This window comes from Balaenoptera ricei, chromosome 1 (genome assembly GCF_028023285.1).
Source record: "Balaenoptera ricei isolate mBalRic1 chromosome 1, mBalRic1.hap2, whole genome shotgun sequence".
Taxonomy (NCBI): Eukaryota; Metazoa; Chordata; class Mammalia; order Artiodactyla; family Balaenopteridae; genus Balaenoptera; species Balaenoptera ricei.
The window spans coordinates 53,821,073-53,846,395 of NC_082639.1; the positions used below are offsets into that span (position 1 = coordinate 53,821,073).

General features: G+C 37.0%; 1 protein-coding gene across 1 annotated transcript in view; it reads left to right on the top strand.

The window, feature by feature from the left end:
• The first annotated feature begins 2,428 nt into the window (after positions 1–2,428).
• Positions 2,429–25,323, top strand: part of ATG4C (autophagy related 4C cysteine peptidase) — a 98,448-nt gene continuing 75,553 nt past the window's right edge. Inside the window, exon 1 of the mRNA XM_059899073.1 lies at positions 2,429–2,777. The gene's annotated coding sequence lies outside the window, so the exon portion shown is untranslated. The remainder of the gene's footprint in view (positions 2,778–25,323) is intronic.

Sequence of the window (25,323 nt, forward strand, 5' to 3'; positions counted from 1 at the left end):
CTCCCACAAGCACTGATGGAGAACTAATTACTCTGTACAAAGTACGGTGCTTACAGCTGAACGGGACACAGATGTTTAAGATGTAGCTCCTGTCTTTTAGAAAGTATATTCACTACTAAAGAGTTCCAGTTAACCAAATGCATAAGTGATTATTGAAAGTTGATGTTGAAGATAGTTTCTAAATACTTAGAACGCTATCTGGTTCAAATATAGTAGCATATTTTTCACTAATTGTATGATTGATATTATTTAGGTACTTTCTAAAAATAGGGTTATAGTTTATTTTTAAAACTTTCAACACCCTGACTAAAATTTTACCTTCAAAAAATATTTTATGTCCCAAGTCCTGTTCTAAATACTTTATGGTGGCTTTTATTATCATCCTATTATACAGTTGAGGAAACTGAAACACAGAGAGAAGAGTAATTTGCCCAAGTGTAGAGCTGTGACCCTTACACAGGTATTCCACTGCAACGGCCTTTTAATTTTTAATTAAAAAATTTTTTGACTAGGTAAGACATTCACATGGTTTAAAAATAAAAGTGTGTATAATAAAAAAAGTTGATGTTACACATATTTTACTTTCTGTTTTCCATTCAGATAAAGCTCTCTTATCTTTTCACTTCCTTTTAATTCTTTCTTAATTATCAAAACTGTATGTGCTTCAAAAAAAGACTATAGTGCCTAGGCAGAGTGCTTTGCCCCTAGCAGCACTTATCATGTATTTGTTGAACCGAAATGAACATCTTGTCCAGTTTTGACTCTGTGTGGTTGGCAATTGGCTGAACTGCAAAGTCAAAGACACATGTAGAGGAGAGAATATTGCTGAGCACTGCAGCTGCAAGAATCTCTTTTAAAAACCTAAAGCCTGTTACATAAATTATGTACTCTTTAGACTCTTTCCCACATTCATTTATACAATTGATCATTGAAACCACTTTAGAAATATGTGTATCAAACATTTAGCATATTTTAAAGCTTCCTTAATAACAACCCTAATAAGTGGATCCAATTACATGTTTATTTACTACAAACACCTATGAATAACAGATAGCCTAATTATAGTTTATTATTACCTCTGAATCATTCCGATGAAAATGTTTTCTCTCACAGAGTTCATATTGCTTTGGTGTATGAGTATCAAAAGCAGCAGATTGTTTTCCATGATCGTAGGTTTTAAATATTTACTTGCTTGTGCTGCATAATTTAGCACACTGGAGTTGGAAAGCAGTTTGTATGGTAGCTGATGCCATGCCAGTGTTAGAGAATATAATTTCCCTGTGTGACTTCTACGTGAAGTTGTAAAAATGGAAAGTATTCTACTCTTTTACTAACCAATTAAAATTTGTTTTTGCTGTAAATCCACAGACTACCAATGTTTGTGGTATACACACAGTTTTATTTTGTATAATTACCATGTAGTTTATTTAAAAAATCAAAGCATTGCTTCTCGCGTCCTGTTAATGTATGATATTAAAAATAAAATACATTCATTCTTGTAATCCGAGTCTTTATGAAAGTAACAAAAAAGCATCCAGACAGCTTGTTAAATGCATGTTATCTGTCCTAAGAAATCAAAACAGAGTTCCGTATTTTAAAATGTGGAACCACTGGCTATCCAATCAGGCAAGAAAACAGTTATTTTGTTTGCTCACTCTAAAAAATGTTACATCTTGCTATATCCTTTGTATGATAGGTTACTTGGTGGCCCTACTGCATAACAGAAAATAAAAAGTTGCATTACCTGTTTTTGTGAGAATAATAATAAAAATAAGATAATTCAAACCATTAAACACATAAAAAAATTGAAAACCCTTTTCAAATCTACTTTTGAACTTTTCAACTCTGCATTCTGAAAGATTTTCTTTCCCTCGTGGTTTCATAGTCTGGTAGTACAGTCTGTTAATTTTTCACTTCTCGCTCTTATTGTAATTTCCTATGCAATTCGGGAGCACGTTTGGTAACCCTTGTTACAGCACAACCTTGCAGTACTGCAAAAACGACACAAGATTACACTTTGCAATAATTTAGTATTTCTCTCAACATCCCTTATGAATGAGGATAAAAATTTCCATTTCATAAAAAGCCTTTGCAGACTGTCCTGTTTCAATTCTGGAAAATAATCTGAACGTCGAAAATGAACGCACATATTCCTTGACATTTAATACCTTCACAAAAGGAAAGGAGGGAATACTGGTATTTTTACCAAAGTGGGGCTTGCTAGAAAGGTCTACATTAATCTAAAGGATTTAATGAATCCTCTGAAATCGCCTTTGAGGTCTGCAGGTGTCAGGGGCAGAGTGAAGAATAAGGGGCGCAGTGCATGCTGGATCTTGTAGTTCCCGCGCTGGAAGCGAGGGAGTGTTGCATGGCAAGCTGGGAGTTGAAGTCCAAATTGTTCAGCAGGAAGTCATGGCAGGAATAATGTAGTTTGTCTATCGGAGACACCGCTTATAGATGGATACTTTCTCTTGATTCTGCGCTTGCTATATTGGTGACTTACAGTCTGAGGCGGCAAACAAGACGAAAAAAGGAAAAAAGGATGAAGTAAACGGACCGGGGGCCTGTAGGCCGCTGCTATTGCTGCTGCCAATCAATAGGCGTTAGTGCCCCGGAAGTGGCTGACCTACTGGGTTTGAAGCGGGGGGTGGGGCGTTTCTCTTACTACGGTGGCCGGGGAGCTCGAGGTGCCTGTAGCTGCGGCGCTGAGGTCGGGGTGTCTGCGTGTGTGGCGGCTGCTTTTGTGGCGGCTGCTGGTGGAGCTGGAACATTTCCCGGTTGGTGGCTCCTGCACATTGTTTACATTTCTCCAGTTCTGTTTTCGGTTTTTCGGTGAGGGGTCGACTTGAGGTTCCTCTGACTCCGCTAGCCTCAGAGAAGGTTGGGACTTAGTGTCTCCGGTCCTTCCAAATGACCGGGTTTCTTGGGGGGCCCTGCCCTCAGTGGAGACCCAGTAGCCAACCGTTTAGGCTCTCTGAGGGATTTGGCGCCTCCCTCATCTCTGTTTCTGGTGTAATTTGTTTTGTGACTCCTTGCCCTTCCTGGGCTCCAGAGCTAACGAACCGTAAGCCTTCCTGTGGGCAGCTGTTCCCCCTCTCCTAGAGGCTTTTCTTACGTGTTTCAGGCACGATCTCTCGTCCTCTAAGCTATTGCATCCATTTAACTCCTTCCCTGTTTCTCTCCATTAAAAAAAGAACAGAAAAGAGAAAAAAAAAAAAATCCCCCCAAATGAGATTCTCAAGATCTCAATCTTCTCATTCCTAACTCCTTTATCCCTTTTTAGGCCTTTGTTACTGCTTCAGACTCTTAACACATTTGCCTGAATATCTTAATGCTTTTCCATTCAGACATTAACGTTTAATCATTTTATTTGATTCTTACTCATCCTCAGCTCTTCGACTTCCATCCACATGTCAGGGCTTTTTAGGTTGGATGTTCAAACACATTGTTATGATGACTGGTGAATACGAGAGACGTCAACGAACAGCCAAGCCTGACTCTGCTTATGAAGTTTATACTTAAGATCTATTTGGCTTACATTTTTGTTTTGTATTGATTATTTTCCCACAAGGGGTTCACTGCTACCCTATGGTTAGAGGAGAATACCTCGTCCTACAGCTCTTTGTATCTGAATTACTTAGATGGGATTTTTTTCCCTTCTCCTACTTGAAACATATGTCCCCAGTAGAATTTTTGCGATGATTTTGTGTCAATTAATAGCAGATAGACACAAGGGAATGCTCTTTCCTCCTTGGTTGTTTATGATTTGTAATTAGATTGTGAGTCATTGAAAGTACACAGAGGGATTAGAAAAGCTTTGAAAGGTAAAGTCTGTGTGTGTACCAATTTACAAGTAAATAAAGTGTCTTCCCTGAACAAGGGAGCGTTTCTAATTAGTCGAATAATCTGATGCTATATTGAATTAATTATCAGTTCTTTCACTGTAAAATTTTGGGAAGTGTTTAAAGTTAAAAAGTAGCCAATATGAGAACTTTTATAGTTTAGTAAAAAGTTTAAAAACCATTTAACTGATGCTCCTTTTTCTGTAAAATGGAATACAAATATATTGAAAAGTTTATTTGTTGTGATTGTTTATGAGATATTTCTATATATATATATTTTTTAAATTTATTTAATTTATTTAGTTTTGGCTGTGTTGGGTGGTCGTTTCTGTGCGCCAGCTTTCTCTAGTTGCGGTGAGCAGGGGCTACTCTGTTGCAGTGCGCGGGCTTCTCATTGCGTTGGCTTCTTGTTGCAGAGCACGGGCTCTAGGTACGCGGGCTTCCATAGTTGTGGCTTGGGGGCTCTAGAGCTCAGGCTCAGTAGTTGTGGCGCACGGGCTTATTTGCTCTGCGGCATGTGGGATCTTCCCGGACCAGGGCTCGAACCCGTGTCCCCTGCATTGGCAGGCGGATTCTTAACCACTGCGCCACCAGGGAAGCCCCTTCTACATAATTTGATAGATCTGGTAAAACAGCATTGTTTACTATTCAGTAATGTTTTGTAGACAGAAATTTTTGTACTTCTTGTCTTTCTGGGGACCATGTAACTTAAATAACTTTGCAGCTTTCTTCTATTCTGAGTATTTTACTATTCTAATAGTAAAATTATTGTTCTTCTTTCAGAGTCAAATATAATCTCTATGTCAATAAAATATAAATATTAATACTTGTACCCAGTCTAAATGAGGTTGTTCCTAATTAATCAGAAATGGTTTTAGCCATGCTTAAGAGTGGGGCTAAATGTATAATATTTCAGAATTAATTCACTCTTGAAATTCTTTATTGGATAAATGATATGAGGCTAGACATTACTCAAATTTGAGATTTTATTCATTTAGTAGGCATTTATTAAATGCTTCTTACTATTTAACTTTTGTCACAATATCATCAAAACATTTATTGAGAACATTCTCTTGTCCTCAGCTCTGTACCAGATGCTTTAAAGCAGGAGTCCCTAACCCCCGGGCCACGGACTGGTACTGGTCTGCGGCCTGTTTGGAACGGGGCTGCCCCGCAGGAGGTGAGTGGTGGGCGAGCGAAGCTTCATCTGCCGCTCCCCATCACTTGCATTACCACTTGAACCATATTCCCCTCCCCACGAAACAGGTTCCTAGTGCCAAAAAGTTTCGGGACCGCTGCTTTAAAGCATTATTGCATTAAATCATTATACCAACTCATTGAGCTATTGAGTATTATTTACATTTAGCAGATGAAGAAACTGAAGCTCAAAGAATTCAAGTAATTTAGTCCAGTTCCTTTTGACTCTTCCCACTTACTACAGTTGCAAAGATTTGTTCACTACTCTGGACTATATAAAGAGCATTAATTCAATAAATACTTGCTAAGCAGCTATTGCGTACCAGATACTCTTCTAGGTGCTGGGAATATAACAGTGAACAAGAGAGAAAAGTCCCTGCTCTTAGGGAGCTTACACTCTATCAGAATGTCTGACACGTAAACCTTGCCTTCAAGAAACAAAATATAGCCAGTATGCATTTGGTTTTATGTGTTTTAGGATGTTAAGGTTGAAAAGAGAGATTAACCAAGGAATATTTCATGAAGATGAGATTTGATCTAGAACTAAAATAGTGAGTATAAATTTGATAGGTAGAAATTGGGAGGAAAGTAATTCCAGTTTGAGGCATAAAATGAGCAAAATTCTAAATTGTAGGAGAGAGAGATTAGTGGGAGGGACAGTTAACTGGACTGCTTTGTATCTTCATTTCTTTGCATATAGGTGCGCAGTGTTGGCTGAATTTGAAACAAATGTTTAAATGAATGAAGCTGTGGCAAGAGCTCAGATACCAGGCAATGAGGAATTAGATAGGTCTAGTGTTATTATTGTGGGATTTAAAGAAAAGAATTAATTGGATAACTGTTGGTGAAAGAACCAGTAAGCACTGTTAATTACTGAATGTTGGGAGTGGCATGGTGGCCAAAGGAGAAGGGAGGCTAGCCTACCAGGTTTGAACTGAGTGGGTCAGGTGTATTGTAGATTTACCTGGGATGAGGGTTTTTTATTTGTTTGTTTATTTTATTCCAAGATGCACCATTATTTTATGAACTGCCGTGAAAGAAAAAAAATATTGCCCATTAAACATAAAAAGATTGTCAATTGTAAGATGTATTCAGTTTCAGAGTTTAAAATGTAAAAATGTGTGATCTAGAAATGATGAAATAAGGTACTCCTTATGATGGTTCGTGAGCCTTGTAACTACTTAATTTTTTTGGACTGTTTATAAATGTTTGTAATCTTTGACGTGCATTCAATCATTTAACACTTATTTATTTACTAGGCACGCTTCTAGGCCACAGTGATATAGTGATGAGTAAATGCAGTCTCTACCTCATAGAACTTATGAGGGGAGGCAGACATAAATCAAATATTCCATCAAAGAAATGTAAAGTTGCAACTATTGTAAGTTCTATGAAAAAGGACTTCATGTTATACAGAAGAAAAATTGTTTACAGAGGAGATAAGAGTGTGGATGAGGAGAGGCCAGATGAGAGATGGTAATATCTTAGACAAGGTGGTGGTGAAGACAGGTAAAAGTGGATGGGTTTTAGAGATGTTTAGGAGGTGGAACTGGTTGATGAATTGGATATGAGGAATGAGGGAGAGAAAGGTGCCATCAGCCACCACTAGCATTTTGGCTTTTGTAACTGGATGGATTGTGGTACAGTTCGTTGAGGTTGAGAACATTGTAAGATGACTGGGTTTGGGGGGACATGCTTTGTTTGTTAATATTTTTTCACCGTGGCATCAGTGTTCAAGGTTTATGTCTTAATTATTCTTTTTTTTCCTTTTATGTCATTGTTTAAGTTAAGTATGTTTGAGGAATGCTGTACCTGAAATAAGTTTTTTCAGTATTTTTTCCCTTGAGTGGGCAGGGATAAGATTCTAGATGAAGGCTTTTGGAAATATGTTGGTATTTGTTTTGAATTTATATGTAACATATTCAACCATATATATGAATAGGTAACTGAGTAATATAGCTCTATATCATTTTTAATTGCACTTGGGATTTGGCAATAAATTGGGCATCTGGTTAAATTCTAACTTCATTCAGTTGGTGTATGTGTAAATATAAATGTGTATTAGGGAAAAAAGACATGCTTATGATTTTCTTTGAAATAACTCCATTGTGTAGTTTTTGGTAGATATTGAATTAATACAGTCAGTTATTATTTAAATTTTACATTTCATAGTAAAGCAGTAGAGGGTACAGAGCAAAAAGCTTGGGCTTGGAGTCAAATTGCCTGGATTCAAGGTGTGTTTTGCTATTTAGTAGCAGTATGATCTTGCAAAAGTTATTTAGCCTTTGTTATTTTTTAAATCTATAAAATGAGGATAATAGTACCTGCCTTATAGAGTTGTTGTGAGGATTAAATGAGATGTTATATGTGCATAGGTTTACAAAATTCCTGGTACAGAGTTTATTATTATTGTTATCATTATTATTATTATAGTGATGTGGTGTCTGGGATCATCTGTACTTCTGTAACAACATCTTAATTTAGAGTTCCTTTTTTTTTTTTAAGTTATTATTTGGGGGTGGGTTTTTTTTTGTTTGTTTGTTTTTAATTATTTATTTATTTTTGGCTGTGTTGGGTCTTCGTTTCTGTGCGAGGGCTTTCTCTAGTTGCGGCGAGTGGGGGCCACTCTTCATTGCGGTGCGCGGGCCTCTCATTGTCACGGCCTCTCTTGTTACGGAGCACAAGCTCCAGACGTGCAGGCTCAGTAGTTGTGGCTAACGGACCCAGTTGCTCCGCGGCATGTGGGATCTTCCCAGACCACGGCTCGAACCCGTGTCCCCTGCATTGGCAGGCAGATTCTCAACCACTGCGCTACCAGGGAAGCCCCTAGAGTTCCTTTTAACTAATAGATCTTGATTGGGGAAAAAATCGTTTGGTAGTCATATTTGGATTTGGAGAAAATATTATACAAGACAGCTTTTGTTTATTCACAGTTGTCCTAGGTGAGTCAGCACATGTCATCTTTCACAGAATTCTCATCAGAGATTATGGTTAGTCTGCAGCTATAATTGGAAGTTAATGATGGATTGGCTTATAATTACTTATATTTGTTAGGATTATTACTTTTATTTTTAGTCCAACCTGTCTGAACTTTGTACTGGCTTTTAGGTCTTATGGATAGGGTGAAGACATAGTTAAACGTTATAAAGTCTGATCAGCTGCTCTAAAGTCGATTTAATTTCCATCATACTTTTTTCCCCAACTTTTTTTCTTTTGAAAGTTTCAAACCTATACAAAAAAGTTTAAAGAGTAGTACAACAAATACCTGTATATCCTTTACCTGGACTCACTAGTTGTTAACATTATGCTTCTTTTGCTTTTTTGCTTTTTCTCTAACACACACACACACACACACACACAAATGCACACATTTTTTTTTCCTTGCTGAAGCATTTGAAAGTAAGGTGGAAACATCATGATACTTTACTTCGAAATACTTCACCATGCATCGCCTAAGAACTAGGACATCCTCCTACATAACTATAATGCCATTAGCATACCCAAATAATTTAATTTTGATATGATAATATTATCTAATGTATAGGCCATATGAAAAAAATTCAGATTTACCCAGATGTTCCAGTAATGTCTCTTATAGCTTTTTAGGAAAAAAACACTGAATTGAATAAGAGATTTCATTGAATTGTATTTGGTTGTCATGTCTCTCTGTTTTCTTTTATCTAGAACAATCCTCACCTTTCTTTTTCCTCCTGTCTTCCTTCCTTTTTTTCTTTTTTTGGTGTTTCAAGACATTGACATTTTTGGAAAGTCTAGGCCAATTGTTTTGTAGAATGCCTCACAAAATGAATTTGATTGTTTCTTCACAGTTTCAGGCTAAATAGTTTTTTTTCAAGACTGTTACATGGTAGTTATTGTAAACTTTCCATTTGATCACATCAAGAGTAATGTAATGATAATTTGTCCATTTATTGGTGATGTTAAGGTTGATCACTTAGGTTAACCAGATTCCTACATTTTAAAGGTGTCTTTTCCCTTTTATACTTAATGATTAATCTGTGGAGGTGATACTTTATCATTAGATATTCTGTTTTCCAACAATTTTTTTTCTATACAGTGGCTTTAGTAGCCATTGATGAACCTTGCCCGAATCAATCATTGCATTGGTTGTTGCCAAATAATGGTTTTCCAGTTCTCTCAATCCTTCTACATATGTTTGCTGGCTATTTTCTTTAAAGAAGAGTTATTCCTCCTCTCTCTTTTTATTTTATTTTAAAGGAAGATACAAAATATATATATATATATATATATATATATATATATATATATTTATTTATTTATTTATTTATTTGGCTGCATTGGGTCTTAGTTGCGGTGAGTGGGCTCTTTGTTGAGGCATGTGCGCTTCTCTCTAGTTGTGGCGCGTGGGCTCCAGAGCGCACGGGCTTAGCTGCCCGGCGGCCTGTGGGATCTTAGTTCCCTGACCAGGGATCGAACCCTCGTCCCCTGCACTGGAAGGCGGATTCTTAACCACTGGAACACCAAGGAAGTCCCTCTCCTTTTATTTTAGTACTTCTTTGTACCCAAGGATTCCTTTTTAAAAAACGTATCCAATGTGATGATCTGTTACCATTATGCTTTTTGATGACTGAATTATCTCAAATTTGTTTAGTCCCTTCAAACTAGTTCCTGTGGCCTTTGCATATGTCCACATTGGTATTTGGGCACCTTCTTACTTCTTTGCACAATAAGGTGTTCCAGGCTCACCTTGTATATTCTACTTGGAATCAACTATTTTACAGTGGAGCCCTCGTTCATTTTAGTGGAAAATGGTACTTAGAAACCAAAATTTGGACATTGGATATACTCACTACTACTACGGTTGTTGCTTCTAGGCCCTTTAAATGGTTACACACATGCACACACATTTTTTAAAAGAAATCATGATTTTATAGGATACCTTCAATTCAAGTTCAGAACCACAGAGTTCAACTTTACCTTTCCTCAGTTCATATTTGTATCTCCCTTTTCCTACAGGGAGAATTCTGATTCTCAACCATATCAATATATTTACTCATTTAATCTGCCCTACACACACATATGATAGTTTTGGAATTGCTATACTGATACTCTCTCCTGCAACAGATTTACCAAGTAAAGATTTCTTTGCCACTTTATGTCCTTATAATATATCCCACTAAAGATATATAGTCAAAGAAAGCAGGTGTTCAAAGGTATTTGAATGATTTCTTCTGTGATTATGTTATCAATTTAAAATATAGTTAAGTTCCTACTAAACCACTTTTTAATAGACTCTTTTTGTAAAATCGGTTATCTGTAAAACTACTAAAGTAGACATAATAATTTAAAACTTTATCATAATATATAGTAATAGGGAGCTCTAGGATAGTTATATCAGATAGAGAATATGCAGTTTTTATCTTTATAAGGCTTTAAATTTGTAGCTCTTTTTTCAAATTGATATAATTTTTTATTATTTAAAATTAGAAATGATGAGAAAAATGACGTCAGGCAATTCCATTTGTAAGCCAAAACAATTATGTTTGTGAACATTTTAAACAGTGCTCTTCTTTTGACTGATGATACAATTCAAGCATTAATCTTTAACAATAAACATAATTGTTCAGGGTACTTTAACTCATTCCTAAAAAATATGGCTAGTGTTTTCCTGTATTGACACCCAGAATAGAAAGATTTATGTTATTTGTATGTCCTTGTTCTTTGTATTTGAAGAATGCCAGTTATGACTGTGTGTTACCCTGTGATTTTTTTTCATGTGTGAATGTTCTCATTGGAAATGGAAAAATATTTCTCTTAATTATTATAGCATTTTATATTTTTGTTGTGAGACATAACCACATTCAATCTTGAGTTCTGGTTAGTTATAAACATGTTGCTTATTAGAATGCAAGGTTAATGGGGACAGGAACTGGGTTTCGTGGCTTATTATATTTCCCATAGTGCCTTATAGAAGTAAGTACTCCAGTACTTGATGAATGAATAAATGTGATACTTTGTGTTTAAATGACATATAATACTAGTGTCAATAATATGGATGCACCTTTTTCTTGACGAAAGTATCTAATGGAATGGGACTTGGAAAAGATCTTATTGGTATTTCCTTGTTACAAATCTCAAAGTCACTGTGTCTCACACTGAACTCCCCATCTTCCCTTAGCCTTTTCCTCTTGGGTTCCCTTTTTCTGTTAAAGGTATCATTATTCTCTGAGACATCAGACCTGAAATTTCAGTCATTTTATTCTCTCTCCTGTATGTGGGCATATAAACATTCATATATTTATATGATGTTGCTAGTTCTACCGTCTCAGCTTGTAACTTGTATCTCCTTATTCCTTATCCCCTTACCAGCACTCTGATTGAGGCACTCATTACCACTTATAACAATCTTCTGACTAATTGAAGGAATTAAGAATATTTAATGTGGAAAAGAGATGATGGGGTGGGGTGAAGAGCAGGAAATATGTCTTTGAATATCTGATGGACTATCAAATGGAAGAGGGATTGATTTCAGAGCGCACAGCCAGGACCAGTTACTAGAAATTAGAAGGACATAGACTTTTGGTTCCGTATGTCTTTCAAGCCAAGTGTAGGTGTTTAAAATTAGCTGATATCAGGCAGTTGTATGGATACTCTAGAGCAGTTATGTTAGTAGAAAAAAAATAGTTTAAAATATTATCAGGCTTTTAAACTTGCTGCTGTATATTCAGCTCAATACAAAGCTCATTATATACTGAGCTCCCTGTTTTAGGAGTGTTCACTCAGAGGCTGGGTAAATGCACTTGGCAAAGATATTGTAAAGGAAATCTTGCTGCCATATGGGTGGATGAACTGATTCGCGATTAGTGAGCCCGAACCAGAGAGCAGATCAGATTCCTAGGGATAGGAGTGATTTTTTGTTTTTGTTTTTTGCTTTTTAAACTTACACATTTTCTTTCACTGCTCCTCCCCATCCAAGCAGTGCAAGTTAGGAGAGATTACTGGTAGATTGGAGTGTATTGTGTAGGAAAATGGTCAAGAACTATTAATAGTACTACTTAATAGTTACTAGATGCTTTTAAGTTCCCTTTTAATCCTAAGATTCTGACATCCTTCAGTTCTTAGAGAGGTTAAGTTCATTTTATTGATTAAATGATTTGACTCACTATGTTATCTCTTATATGTAGACTGTGTACTTAACACCTTGCAAAGTTGCTCTTTAAAGTATGGAGGCTGCAAACATTCATATTTATCGTGGACTCATCAGCAGTTACTAAAGTACTGACAGAGTTCTAGAGTATCCATACAACTACATGATTAAAATTTATTTATCAAACTATAGTCAATATTATGTTCTTCTTAGAGATAAGATCAAGGAATGTTTAAGACAGCCCAGATAACATTAATAGTTCCTATTGTAGCCTTCAACCATTTAGGTTGGTTATGGTGATGACTTTACAGTCTGTGAACATGTAATACTCAGTGCTGCATAGGTGGAGATTTTTGCCTATAGGAACTTGATACAAGTCATATGTCAGGGTAAGTGTCTATTCAGTACTTAGGTTTTTCCATATAAGTTTCATTTTAGATTTCAGAGAAGAACACCTTAGTAGTACGTTTTATTTATGTCATCATTATGAAGTAGCTGTGCATTGATTTAGTGTCTTTAACTGGAGGATGCAATCCTAAAGAGTTCTAAGACTGTTTACAAGATGTATCCTTTAGGCAAAACTACCAAGCCAGTTTCTGGATGTGCGTGTCTTACCCTTATTATGTTGCTTGTCCCTTTTCTCAGTCTTTTTATCTTTATCTCTTACTGCCATCTACGTTGCCTAACTGTTAGCTCTGAAAGAGGGCAATCCAAGTAAATATTTCTAGTGCTCTCCCTATCTTCATATTTGCTACTTAAAAAAAAGCGTGCTGGGTTTACAAACTGAACATTTTTAGACAAGTTCAGGACATGAAGATAGAAGACTGGCAAGTATAGGAAAAGCAAAGGAATAGAAATGGATACAATAGTTGACGTTTCTGTAAACAAAGAACTGAGATGGAGAAAAGAAATAAGAGAGCAGAAGTGACAGACCAACATATTGAGAGACATTCAAGGTCAGACAAGGGATTGATATTTGTTACTAAAAATGCAAGCAGGTAGAAAAGGTTACAGTGGATGAAAAACTTCCTCACAGTTCAATTTATTTGATGGCATAGCTAAAAGCACATCAAAAATTCTAAATCAATATCTATATTTCTTTTGCTGCAGAATACCATTTGGGGAAGATGCCCAACCATACACAAATCCTGGAATCCTGCAGTGTTTTTATTGGTTGTGCTGCGTGACTGAGATATCTGTAGAATCAGTCCCCTAAAGTTCTGTCAGGAGTTTTTACTGGCTTTAAATCCTCAGTGGAGAAAATATTCTATTTATTGCCATATGGGGGAGGCTGATTATCCTTATCTACTCTTCAAGGACATTGATTTGAGTACCTTTTACATTTATCAGTTTATAATTTATCGACCATCTTAATGTGTGGTTGTGGTTAGAAAAGTGACTCTCTAAAAATGACATTTGGGTCTCAATCGATGATTTTCATATCAAATGTTGTAGTTCTGTCTTCCAAAACAGCTCTGTTTAGTCTTCACTCTGCACTTCAAATCATTAACAATAAAGTTGAGGAATGAACCTCATCTAGTGGCTTTATCTATGTTTACTGAGGTAAAGAGTTTTCTCCTCTTTAATGCTGTTATTTTTAAATTAAAAATGGAATCGTCAGAATGTAAACAGCAAACAAATATGGAAATGGTGGATGATAAAATTTGTTGTAGTATGCGTTAGTGAAGAATGTCTACTTGAAAAAAGTGTTGCCAATTTCTCTAAAGTTTTAAGAAATAAACCATAAATCCCTTCTAAAAAGTATTTGGAAATTGTGGAGAATGTTATTTGGATGGTTTTTTAGACTGAGGCTCTGACAACACTACATAAAATAACCAAGAGTTTTGGCGTATCATTTTTTTTTTCCTGGAGCAGTCAAACCATGTATTTTAGGTATCACAGGAGATTGAAATATACTGGATAATGGGTAAATCATCTCTTCACTTTATAATTGATAGACTAGTGACTTTTAATTCATTTTTAATTTTTTTTTTTAAATCAGGAAAGCTTTGGGAAAGGGAATTTGTAGGTGAGGATAGTTTATAATTGCGGTTTCTTCATTTGTATGTTTTTTTTTCTTTTATAGTTAAACTAAAAGTACTGTTTGTCTTGCCTTTCCCTGGCTTTTCTCACACAAACAAAAGGAACAAATTTTTTTCTTCATTGATTTTTTAAATTATTATATACATTTTCTTCCAGCTTTATTGAGATATAATTGACATACAGCACTGTATAAGTTTAAGATGTACAGCATAAAGATTTGACTTCCATACATCATGAAGTGATTATCACAATAAGTTGAGTGATCATCTGTCATCTCATATAGATACAAAATTAAAGAAATAGAAAAAAAATTTTTTTTCTTGTGAAGAGAACTCAGGATTTACTCTCTTAAGTTTCATATGTAACATACAGCAGTGCTAATTATATTTATCATGTTAATTACATCCCTAGTACTTATTTATCTTACAACTGGAAGTTTGTAACTTTTCTTTTTTTTTAAATAACTGGAAGTTTGTACCTTTTGACTACCTTCATCCAACTCCTCCTCTGTCATCCCCTCCTCTGGTAACCAGAAATCTGATGTCTTTTTCTATGAGTTTGTTTGTTTTTGAAGTATAATTAACCTAAACACTATGTTAGTTCCTATTAACATAGTGATTTGGTATTTTTATACATTTTAAAATGATCACCACAATTAGTCTAGTTACAGTATGTCACCATCCAAAGATATTATGTAATTATTAACTATATTCCCTATTCATACATGAGACTCATTTAAAGAAAATATTTTAGTAGACTGAATGGATGCAAGTATTAATTTATGCTTTTTCCTCTTTCCAGATCTCACCACATTTATTTTTAGGAGAAAAAAAATTATGAGTTAACAAGGGGTAGCCTCCAAGTCATTTTACTCAGCTAAAGCTGTTCTGGGGAATTACATTGAGGAAGTTAAGTTTTGTAAATGACTAAATAGCTGAATCTGATGTCTTTGAGAAACACAAGAATAATGTTGTTTATCTTAAAAAGGAAAAAAGCACTTTGTCTCAGCATTTTTATCTTTCTCATAGGCTTTTTAGGAATTTTGTAATAGAATGTCTTCTCTGTAGATTTCTTATTTTGTCGGAGTCCAGCTCCAACAGGATCCAGGATACCCCAAAAGGATGGACAGCGTCGGCGATGAACAACAGGAAGGAGACTGAGACTCGTGGACTCAGCCAACTAAAAATAGCACCATCTCGTGCTTTCTTTATTTCATATACTCATATATAGATTACAGTAGAATTACATAAATCATTAACATATATTGTAATACTATTGTTTTGAGTCGAAAGAATGAATCATTTTGAACCCACAAAGATTTCCTTAAAAGATTATGTAAACCATACCTTTTAGTTTCTAGATTTTCTCATAAGATAGATTCCAAGGGTACCATTACGTACAGTACATGTTCTAAGAATTATTCTTGGTGGTTAACCAACCTTAACACCTAAGTCTAAATATATCCTTATATTCTATATATCCCTAGCCCCCACATAGCTTTTCCTACATGGACATTCCTTTTTTATAATGCCATTAAAATATCTAAAATATATTTTATAATTTCTATTTTGAATATTGCTACTCAAAGGCAATTTAATATAGCAACAAACAATATTAGGATCCTAATAATCTATTAAAGAATAACTTTCCAAATCATTTCTATTTGTCCCTAATCTAGAACATATCTGTTCACCAGTTAATTGATCAAATATCATTAAACTACCATTAATATTGAACCACAAATTATTATTACCATCATAAACACCCTCATATGACCATATCTCTAGGGAGGATGGTGTTTTCCAAAGAAACATTTCCCTATGTCCAGATTTAGTCACTGTTTCCAAATGTCCCTTTTTAGGCACCGGGCCTTGCCAAACAGTACTCAAAGGGGAAGTCAGGAAATCTAAGATTTTTCCTTGGGGCAAATCCTGCCACACTTAAATTTACATATATAGAAATTATAAGTATTGCTTTTACGAGGAATGTAGTCCACCTTCCACGTGCGGTTCCGCCTTGCAGTTCCGCACTGGAGCGCCCCATGACCTTGTCATGGTGTTGCAGCGTCTGGATGGCTTCCAACATTAGTTGAGCAGTTTAAGTTGTTTTTGTTAGAATTTAACATAACCTGGACACACTTGTAATTTCCTGTGTTAAGTTTTTCATTTGAGCGATTTACTTTTGAATAATTCTGTTATTATTTTAAAAGAGACTCAATGTAAACACTTTAATAAAGAGAAGTACAAAAAAGAAAGTAGAAATGACATTGCATAATGTCAGCATAGAGTCTCAACATAAATCATACCTTGTTAAAGCTTCTCCTAATGTTAAAAAAAATGATATTGCATCTCTTAGAGATTTCCACTTTTAACATTATGGACTTCTTTTTTTTTTTTAATATTTATTGGAGTATAATTGCTTTATATTGCTGTGTTAGTTTCTGCTGTATAACAAAGTGAATCAGCTATAGGTATACTTATATCCCCATATACCCTCCCTCTTGTGTCTCCCTCCCAGCCTCCCTATCCCACCCCTCTAGGTGAACACAAAGCACCGAGCTGATCTCCCTGTGCTATGCAGCTGCTTCCTACTAGCTATCTGTTTTACATTTGGTAGTGTATATATGTCAGTGCTACTCTCTCACTTTGTCCCAGCTTACCCTTCCCCCTCCCATGTCCTTAAGTCCAGTCTCTATGTCTGCGTCTTTATTCCTGTCCTGCCCCTAGGTTCTTCAGAACCATTTTTTTTAAGATTCCATATATATGTGTTAGCATACGGTGTTTCTTTTTCTCTTTCTGACTTACTTCACTCTGTATGACAGACTTTAGGTCCATCCACCTCACTACAAATAAGTCAATTTTGTTTCTTTTTATGGCTGAGTAATATTCCATTGTATATATGTGCCACATCTTCTTTATCCATTCATCTGTTAATGGACACTTAGGTTGCTTCCATGTCCTGGTTATTGTAAATAGTGCTGCAGTGAACATTGTGGTGCATGACTCTTTTTGAGTTATGGTTTTCTCAGGGTATATGCCCAGTAGTGGGATTGCTGGGTTATGGGATAGTTCTATTTTTAGTTTTTTAGGGAACCTCCATACTGTTCTCCATAGTGGCTGTATCAATTTACATTCCCACCAACAGTGCAAGAGGGTTCCCTTTTCTCCACACCTTTCCAGCATTTATTGTTTGTAGATTTTTTGATGATCCCATTCTGACTGGTGTGAGGTGATACCTCATTGTGGTTTTGATTTGCATTTGTCTAATGATTAGTGATGTTGAGCATCCTTACATGTGTTTGTTGGCAATCTGTATATCTTGTCTGGAGAAATGTCTATTTAGGTCTTCTGCCCATTTTTGGATTGGGTTGTTTGTTTTTTTGATATTGAGCTGCATGAGCTGCTGTGTATTTTGGATATTAGTCCTTTGTCCATTGCTTCGTTTGCAAATATTTTCTCCCATTCTGAGGGTTGTCTTTTCATCTTGTTTATGGTTTCCTATGCTGTGCAAAAGCTTCTAAGTTTCATTAGGTCCCATTTGTTTATTTTTGTCTTTATTGTCCTATAGATTTTGGATTGTCGTGTTTTTGTTTCCATTTGTCTCCAGGTATTTTTTGATTTTTTCAGTGACTTCAAAATCATGCTAGTAAGCATTGGTTGTTTACTAGCATATTGCTTAGCTTCCATGTGTTTGTGCCTTTTTTTTTTTTTTTATAAGTTTGTCCTGACCACTTTAACTAGGGTCTGGCTTTTTTTTTTTTTTAAATTAATTAATTAATTTATTTTTGGCTGTGTTGGGTCTTCGTTGCTTTGCATGGGCTTTCTCTAGTTGTGGCAAGTGGGGGCCACTCCTCATCGCGGTGCGCGGGCCTCTCACTATCGCAGCCTCTCTTGTTGTGGAGCACAGGCTCCAGACGCGCAGGCTCAGTAGTTGTGGCTCACGGGCCTAGTTGCTCCGCGGCATGTGGGATCCCCCCAGACCAGGGCTCGAACCCGTGTCCCCTGCATTAGCAGGCAGATTCTCAACCACTGCGCCACCAGGGAAGCCCTGTTTGTGCTCTTTTGCAGTATTTTTCTTGTAGTTGATTTCTAGTCTCATAGCATTATGGTCAGAAAAGATTCATGATATAATTTGGATTTTATTAAATTTACTGAGAGTTGTTTTGTGGCCTAGCGTTTGATCTATCCTGGAGAAAGTTCCATGTGCATTTGTAAAGAATGTGTATTTGGCTGTTTTTGAATGGTATGTTCTCTATATATCTTTGAAATGCATCGTATCTAATGTGTCATTTAAACCCCTTTTTCCGAATTGATTTTCTATCTGGATGTTTTCAGTTCATGTAAGTAGGCTGTTAAAGTTCCCTACTATTGATGTTATTGTGTTACTGTCAGTTTCTTCATGTCTGTTAATATTTGCTTTATGTATTTAGGTGCTCATATGTTGTGTGCTTATATATTTACAACAGTTATATCTACTTCTTGGACTGATTCCTTGATCATTATGCAAGCTCCTTCTTTGCCTCTTGTTATAGTCTTTGTTAAAGTCTATTTTGTTTGATATAAGTGTTGCTATCCTGGCTTTCATGTCCATTTGCATAGAATACCTTTTTCCGTCCCCTCACTTTCAGTCTGTGTCTTTAGATCTGAAGTGAGTTTCATGTAGGCTGCGTATGTATGGGTCTTGTTTTTGTATCCATTCAGGCACTCTCTGCCCTTGTTTGGAGTATTTAGTCCATTTACATTTAAAGTAATTATTGATAGCTGTGTAATTTTTGCAATTTTGTTAACTGTTTTGGGTTGTTTGTGTAGTTCTTTTTGTTCCTTTCTTCTTCTTTTGCTCTTTTCCCTTGTAATTTGATGACTAGCTTTAGTGTTGTATTTGGATACCTTTTTTCTTTTTTTTTTTTTCTGTGTATCTATTGTAGTTTTTTGCTTGGTTATTACCATGCGGTTTATATATAGCAATCTCTATATATTTATATGATTGTTTTAAGTTGCTGATTTCTTAAGTTCAAACACATTTTAACAACCCTGCATTTTTTCTTCCCCCACCATGTTTACTGTTTTTGACATCATATTTTACATCTTTTTGTTTTGTATATCCCTAACTAGTTATTGTGGATGTAGGTGGTTTTACTACTTCTGTCTTTTAACCTTCCTACTAACTTTGTACTTCGTTGGTTTACTACCTTTATTGTATATTTGCCTTTACCAGTGAGGTTTTCCTTTTGTAATTTTTATGTTTCTAGTTGTGGCCTTTCTTTTTCATTTAGAGAAGTCCCTTCAACAATTCCTGTAAAGCTGGTTTGGTTGAGCTGAGCTCTTTTGGCTTTTGCTTGTCTGTGAATCTTGATCTCACCATAAAATCTGAGTGAAAGCCTTGCTGGGTAGGTAGAGTCTTCTTGGTTGTAGGTTTTTCCCTTTCATTACTTTAAATGTATTATGCCACTCCCTTTTGGCCTGCTGAGTTTCTGCTGAAAAGTCAGCTGATAGCCTAATGGGAGTTCCTTTGTAGCTTGTTGCTTCTTCCTTGGCTGTTTTTAATGTTCTCTTTATCTTTAATTTTTGCTGATTTAATTACTATGTGTCTTGTTGTAGTCTTTTTTGGGTTGGTCTCATTTGGGACTCTCTATGCTTCCTGGACCTGGATGTCTGTGTCTGTTTCATTTCCCAGTTTAGGCAAGTTTTCAACTATTATGTCTTTCATACATTCTCTGCTTTTTTCTGTCTCTTCTTCTTCTGGGACCCCTGTGATGTGAATGTGAGTCATTGTGCAGAGGTCTCTTAAACTGTCTTTGTTTCTTTTTATTACTTTTTCTTTTTCCATCCAGGTTTAGTGATTTTCACTACTTTGTCTTCCAGCTCACTGATCCATTGCTTATATCATGCAGTCTTCTGTTGATTTCTTGTGTTGTATTTTTTATTTCAGTTACTGTATTTACCTCTGTTCGTTCTTCTTTGTATTTTCTAACTCTTTGTTAAAAACTTCTAACTTCTCTCTCTGTTCATCCAATCTTCTTCTGAGTTCTTTGAACATCTTTATGATCATTACCTTGACCACTTTATTGGTTAGATTGCTTATCTCTGCTTCCTTTAGTTCTTCTAAATTTTATCTTGTTACTTTATTTGCAAAATATTTTTCTGTTTTCTCATTTTGCCTAATTTGCTATTTTTATTTTTATGTATTTGTTAGGTTGGTTATGTTTCCATCCTTGGAGAAGTGACCTTGTGTAGGAGACATCCTATGCGTCCCAGCAGTGCACTCCCTTGTAGTTACCGGAGCTATATGGTCTAAGGGTGCCCGCTTTGTGGGCTGCATGGGTTCTTCTGTTGTGGTGAGCTGGCTACTGTGGTTGGTCTGGTAGGCATGACTGGTCCCCAGTCTATTTCTTTGTCAGGCCCTGTCTTGTGCAGAGGCTGTTGGCTGCTGGTTGGTGGGGCTGGGTCATGAGGCACCTGACTGCAGAGCCCCAGAGGGTCCTGGGGCTAGTGCTGTCCCACTGGTGGGTGGGAACTGGGTTCTGGTGTGGGGCTGGGGGGTCCTGGATCTATTGTCAGCCTGCTGGTGGTCAGGTCCATTTTCTGGCATGGCTGGCTGCAGGGTCTGGGGTGTCCCAAAGCTGATTTTTTACCCACTCGTGTGTTGGGCTAGATCCTGGGGAGGCTGGCTGAGGGACCCAGGGCATCCTAGAGCTGGTGTTGGCTTGCTGGTTGGCAGGGCCAGGACCCAGTGTGTCCTGTGGGTGGTGCTTTTCTGCTGGTTGGTGGGCTGTGTCCTGACATGACAGGCTGTGGGGCTGTGGTGGTCCTGGGTCTGGTGTCTGCCCTCTGATGGGTGGGTCCGTAGCCCATGGGATTCTGGTGCTGGTGCCCACCCACTAGTGTCTGAGGTCCTGGGGCTAGTGCCAGCCCACTGGTTGGTAGAGCTGAATCCTGGAATCTCTGGCTGTAGAGCCTGGGGATTACAGAGCTGGTAGCAGCCTGTTGGTGTGGGGGGCGGGGTGAGGCCCAGGTGGTCCTGGGGCTAGTGCCTGCTAATTGGTGGGTGAAGCTGGGTCCCAGGGTCTTTGGTTGTAGGGCCCTGGGGGTCCTGGAGTTGAGGTGTTGGCACACTCATGGGTAAGGCCTGGGCCCAGGGAGTTCTGTGGCTGGTGACTGCCCACTAGTGGGTGGGGCCAGGCCCTGGGTTCTCTGGCTGCAAGGCCTGGCGGTTCTGAGGCTAGTGCTGGTGCACTGGTATGTGGGGCCAGGTCCTGGGCCCTCTTCTGTACAGCGCGGGTCCTGTGGCAGTTGTGGGCTTGGGGGAGGGGGGCGTCTTAAGGTAGCTGGCCTGCTGGTGTGTGAGGCTGTGTCTCTGCCTGACTAGTTGCATGGCCTTAGGAACCCCATTTCAGGTGGTGACATGTTGGTGGGAAGGGCTTGGTTCCAGAGATAATAAGCGAGAGAGAGGAGTCCAAAATGGTACTTGACAGCACCGGGGTCCTTGCAGTAGAACAAGCTCCCCAAAATGGCGGCCGCCAGTGTGTATGTCCCCAGGGTGAGCTCCAGTTGCCTCCTGCCTCTCTGCCAAGATCAGCAGGTAGGTCTGACCCAGACTCCTTTCAAATTACTGGTTTTGTTCTGGGTCCCAGAGAGTGTGAGGTTTTGAGTGCGTCCTTTAAGAGTGGAGTCTCTATTTTGCCCAGTCCTCTTCCTCTCCCGAAAGTAAGCCCCACTGGCTTTCCAAGCCAAATCTTTTGGGGGGCTTGGGACCCCAGTGTGGGGCTTGGACCCCCTTTCTCCTTGGGGAGAAACCTCTACAACTGTAATTATCATTTTGTTCCTGGGTCAGCCACCTTGGGGAATGGGTTTTTTTTTTTTTTAATTAATTAATTAATTTATTTTTGGCTGTGTTGGGTCTTCGTTTCTGTGCGAGGGCTTTCTCTAGTTGTGGCAAGCAGGGGCCACTCTTCATCGCGGTGCGCGGGCCTCTCACTATCGTGGCCTCTCTTGTTGCGGAGCACAGGCTCCAGACGCGCAGGCTCAGTAGTTGTGCCTCACGGGCCTAGTTGCTCCGCGGCATGTGGGATTTTCCCAGACCAGGGCTCGAACCCGTGTCCCCTGCATTGGCGGCAGGCAGATTCTCAACCACTGCGCCACCAGGGAAGCCCTGGGGAATGGGTCTTTACTATACTAAGTCTCTGCCCCTCCTATCCATCTTGTATGTTTACTTCTTTATACCTTTAGTTGTAGAAGATCTTTTCTGTTGGTCTTCCGGTCTATAATCAATAGTTGCTCTGTAAATATTTGTAATTTTGGTATGCCTGTGGGAGGAGGTGAGCTCAGGGTCTTCCTACTCCACTAAAGAGGCCACCCAGATGCATCTCCTATGCATTGCTGAATTTGATTTCCTAATATTTAGTTGAGGATTTTGCAGCTATGTTCATGAGAAACACTGGTCAGTAGTTTTCTTTTCTTGTAATGTCTTTGGTTTTGGTATTAGGGTAATGCTGACTTCATAGAATGAGTTTGGAAGTATTCCCTCTGCTTCTATCTTCTGGAAGAAATTGTAGAGAATGGACATAACTTCTTTCTTAAATGTATGGTAGAACTCAGTGACGCCATCTGGGCTTGATGCTTTGTGTTTTAAAGGTTATGAATTATTGATTCACTTTTAAAAATAGATATAGCCCTATTCAGATTGTCTGTGTTTTCTTCTGTGACTTTTGGCAGACTATCTTTCAAGGATTTGGTCCATTTCATCTGGGTTATCAAATTTGTGAGCATAGAGTTGTTCATAATATTTCTTATTATTATTTAAATTTCTGTGGGAGCTGTGCTGATGCCTTCTCTTTATTTCTGGTATTAGTAATTTGTGTCTTCTCTCTTTTTTCTTAGTTAGCCTGGCTAGAGGCTTATAGGTTTTATTGATCTTTTCAAAGAAGCCCCTTTTGGTTTCATTGATTGGTTTCATTCAATCTCTATTGATTATTTTTTTTCTGCCCTAATTTTTATTATTTCCTTTTTTCTGCTTACTTTAGATTTAATTTGCTCTTATTTTTCTGGTTTTCTAAGGTTGAAGCTTATGTTATTAATTTTATCTTTCTTTTCTAATATATGCATTCAGTGCTATAAAATTCCCTGTAGCCATGCATTTGTTGCATCCCACAAATTTAGATACTACTTTTTCATTTTCATTTAATTCAAAATACTTTTCAATTTCCCTTCTTTGACCCATGAGATTTGAGATTTCTTCTTTGACCCATGAGAGGTATGTTGTTTAAGCTCCAAGTATTTTGGGATTTTTAGGCTATCTTTTCATTTTTGATTTCCAGTTCAACTCCACCATGGTAAGAGCAAACACTGTATGATTTTGATCCTTTTAAATTTGTTAAGAGGTGTTTTATGGCCCAGAATGTGGTCTATTTTGGTGAATATTCTGTATGAACCTGAGAAGATAGGTGAAGTAGTCTGTAGCTGTCTAGTCTGTAGCTGTTTTTTTTTTCCCCCCTACAGAGGCCCCTTGGAGGGGTAGTCTGTAGCTGTTGATTGATGCTGCTTTTGAGCTCAGTTATGTCTTTACTGATTTTCTGCCTGCTGAATGTGTTCATTTCTGATAGAGAGGTGTTAAAGTCTCCAGTTATAACAGTGGATTAGTCTATTTCTTCTTACAGTTTTGCCTCACATATTTTGATGCTCTCTGGATATCTTTTTTAAAAAACTTTTTATTGGATATCTCTTTATGGTGATAAATATAGGTCATAATATGTATCATCAACAGATATTTGTGTTGCACACTCCTGTGTGCTAGGTGTGAGGATATAGTAGTGAACAAGACACATTCTCTGCCCTCAAGGAGTTTGTTATCTGAGAAATAATTTTGTAGAATGCTTGTTACCTCAGGCTTGCTAATATCTCTTGTGAATATGAAAAAAATATTAAATTTCTTTAATGTGCATTACTTTGACCTAGTAAGGTTGAAAATATTTTCATATGTTTATTGGTCCTTTTCTTTCAGAATGCTTGTTTTTTTTTCCATTTAGTTTTTTTTTTCTGATTGATTTTTAAGAGCTCTTTGTATATTACGGACATTAATGCTTTGTCTATACAATATGAATTGGATTTTTTTCTTAATTTATGAATTGCAAGTCAACCTTGTTAATGCTTTCTTTTTCTTCTTCCTGGCAGAAGTTTTCTTTTTTATGTGATTACATTTTCCTTTCTGATTTCTAGTATTGCATACCATGCTTAGAAAGGTCTTTTCTACAAGACTGTTAAAAACATTTAAATCAATACTTCCCTGTAGTATGTGCAAACATGCCATGTGTTTGCATTTTCATTTAATTCTGTGATTGGTCTAGAATTTATAATGTGTGAGGTAGCTTTATTTTTAAACTGGCTAGTTTATTATTCCAGTACTATTTACTAAATCAGCTATCTTTTCTCACTGATATGAAATATCTCTTGTATCAGTCACTAAATTCTCAAATATATTTGGATTTATTTCTCTACTCCCTGTTATGTTTTACTCAGTGTCATCCTTTGCTAATAAGATCAATAAATTTAAGTATTACTAAACTTAATTACTGTAGTTTTATAATGTGTTTTAATATGCAGTAAGGAAAATGCTTTCCTCATTAGGAATTTTTGGTTCCTTTTTAAAGTGTTTTAGTTTATAGTACTTTCTAATATGGTTCGAGGGATCACCTTTCAAAATCATCTCTGCTCTAAAAAGTTAGGATTTTTAGAAACAGCCATTTAAATTTTTGTTATGGAAATAAAGTGGGTTTCTGTCTTTATAGAAGATTGGAATTCAATTTTAGTTATATGGAAAGTAACTATACTGAATTGTTAAACTAATAACAACTTAGTTAATTTGACCTTATGATAATAATTTTATTCTTTCCATGTACTCTATATTAAACAATGGCAATAAATGCATTCTTATAAAATAGTTGAGATGTTCCAAAAACATTTCAAATGTTTCAAGTTTGGGGTAAAATTACTCTGAGTAAATAGTCTATAAGTAGCAGGAGTTTGAAGTAAAAATAACAGTAAAAGAATAATTTAACAATTTATTCCACTCTAAGTTCCTTGAGGTTAGTATATTTGTCTCATTAATTTCTGTATCTGTCAC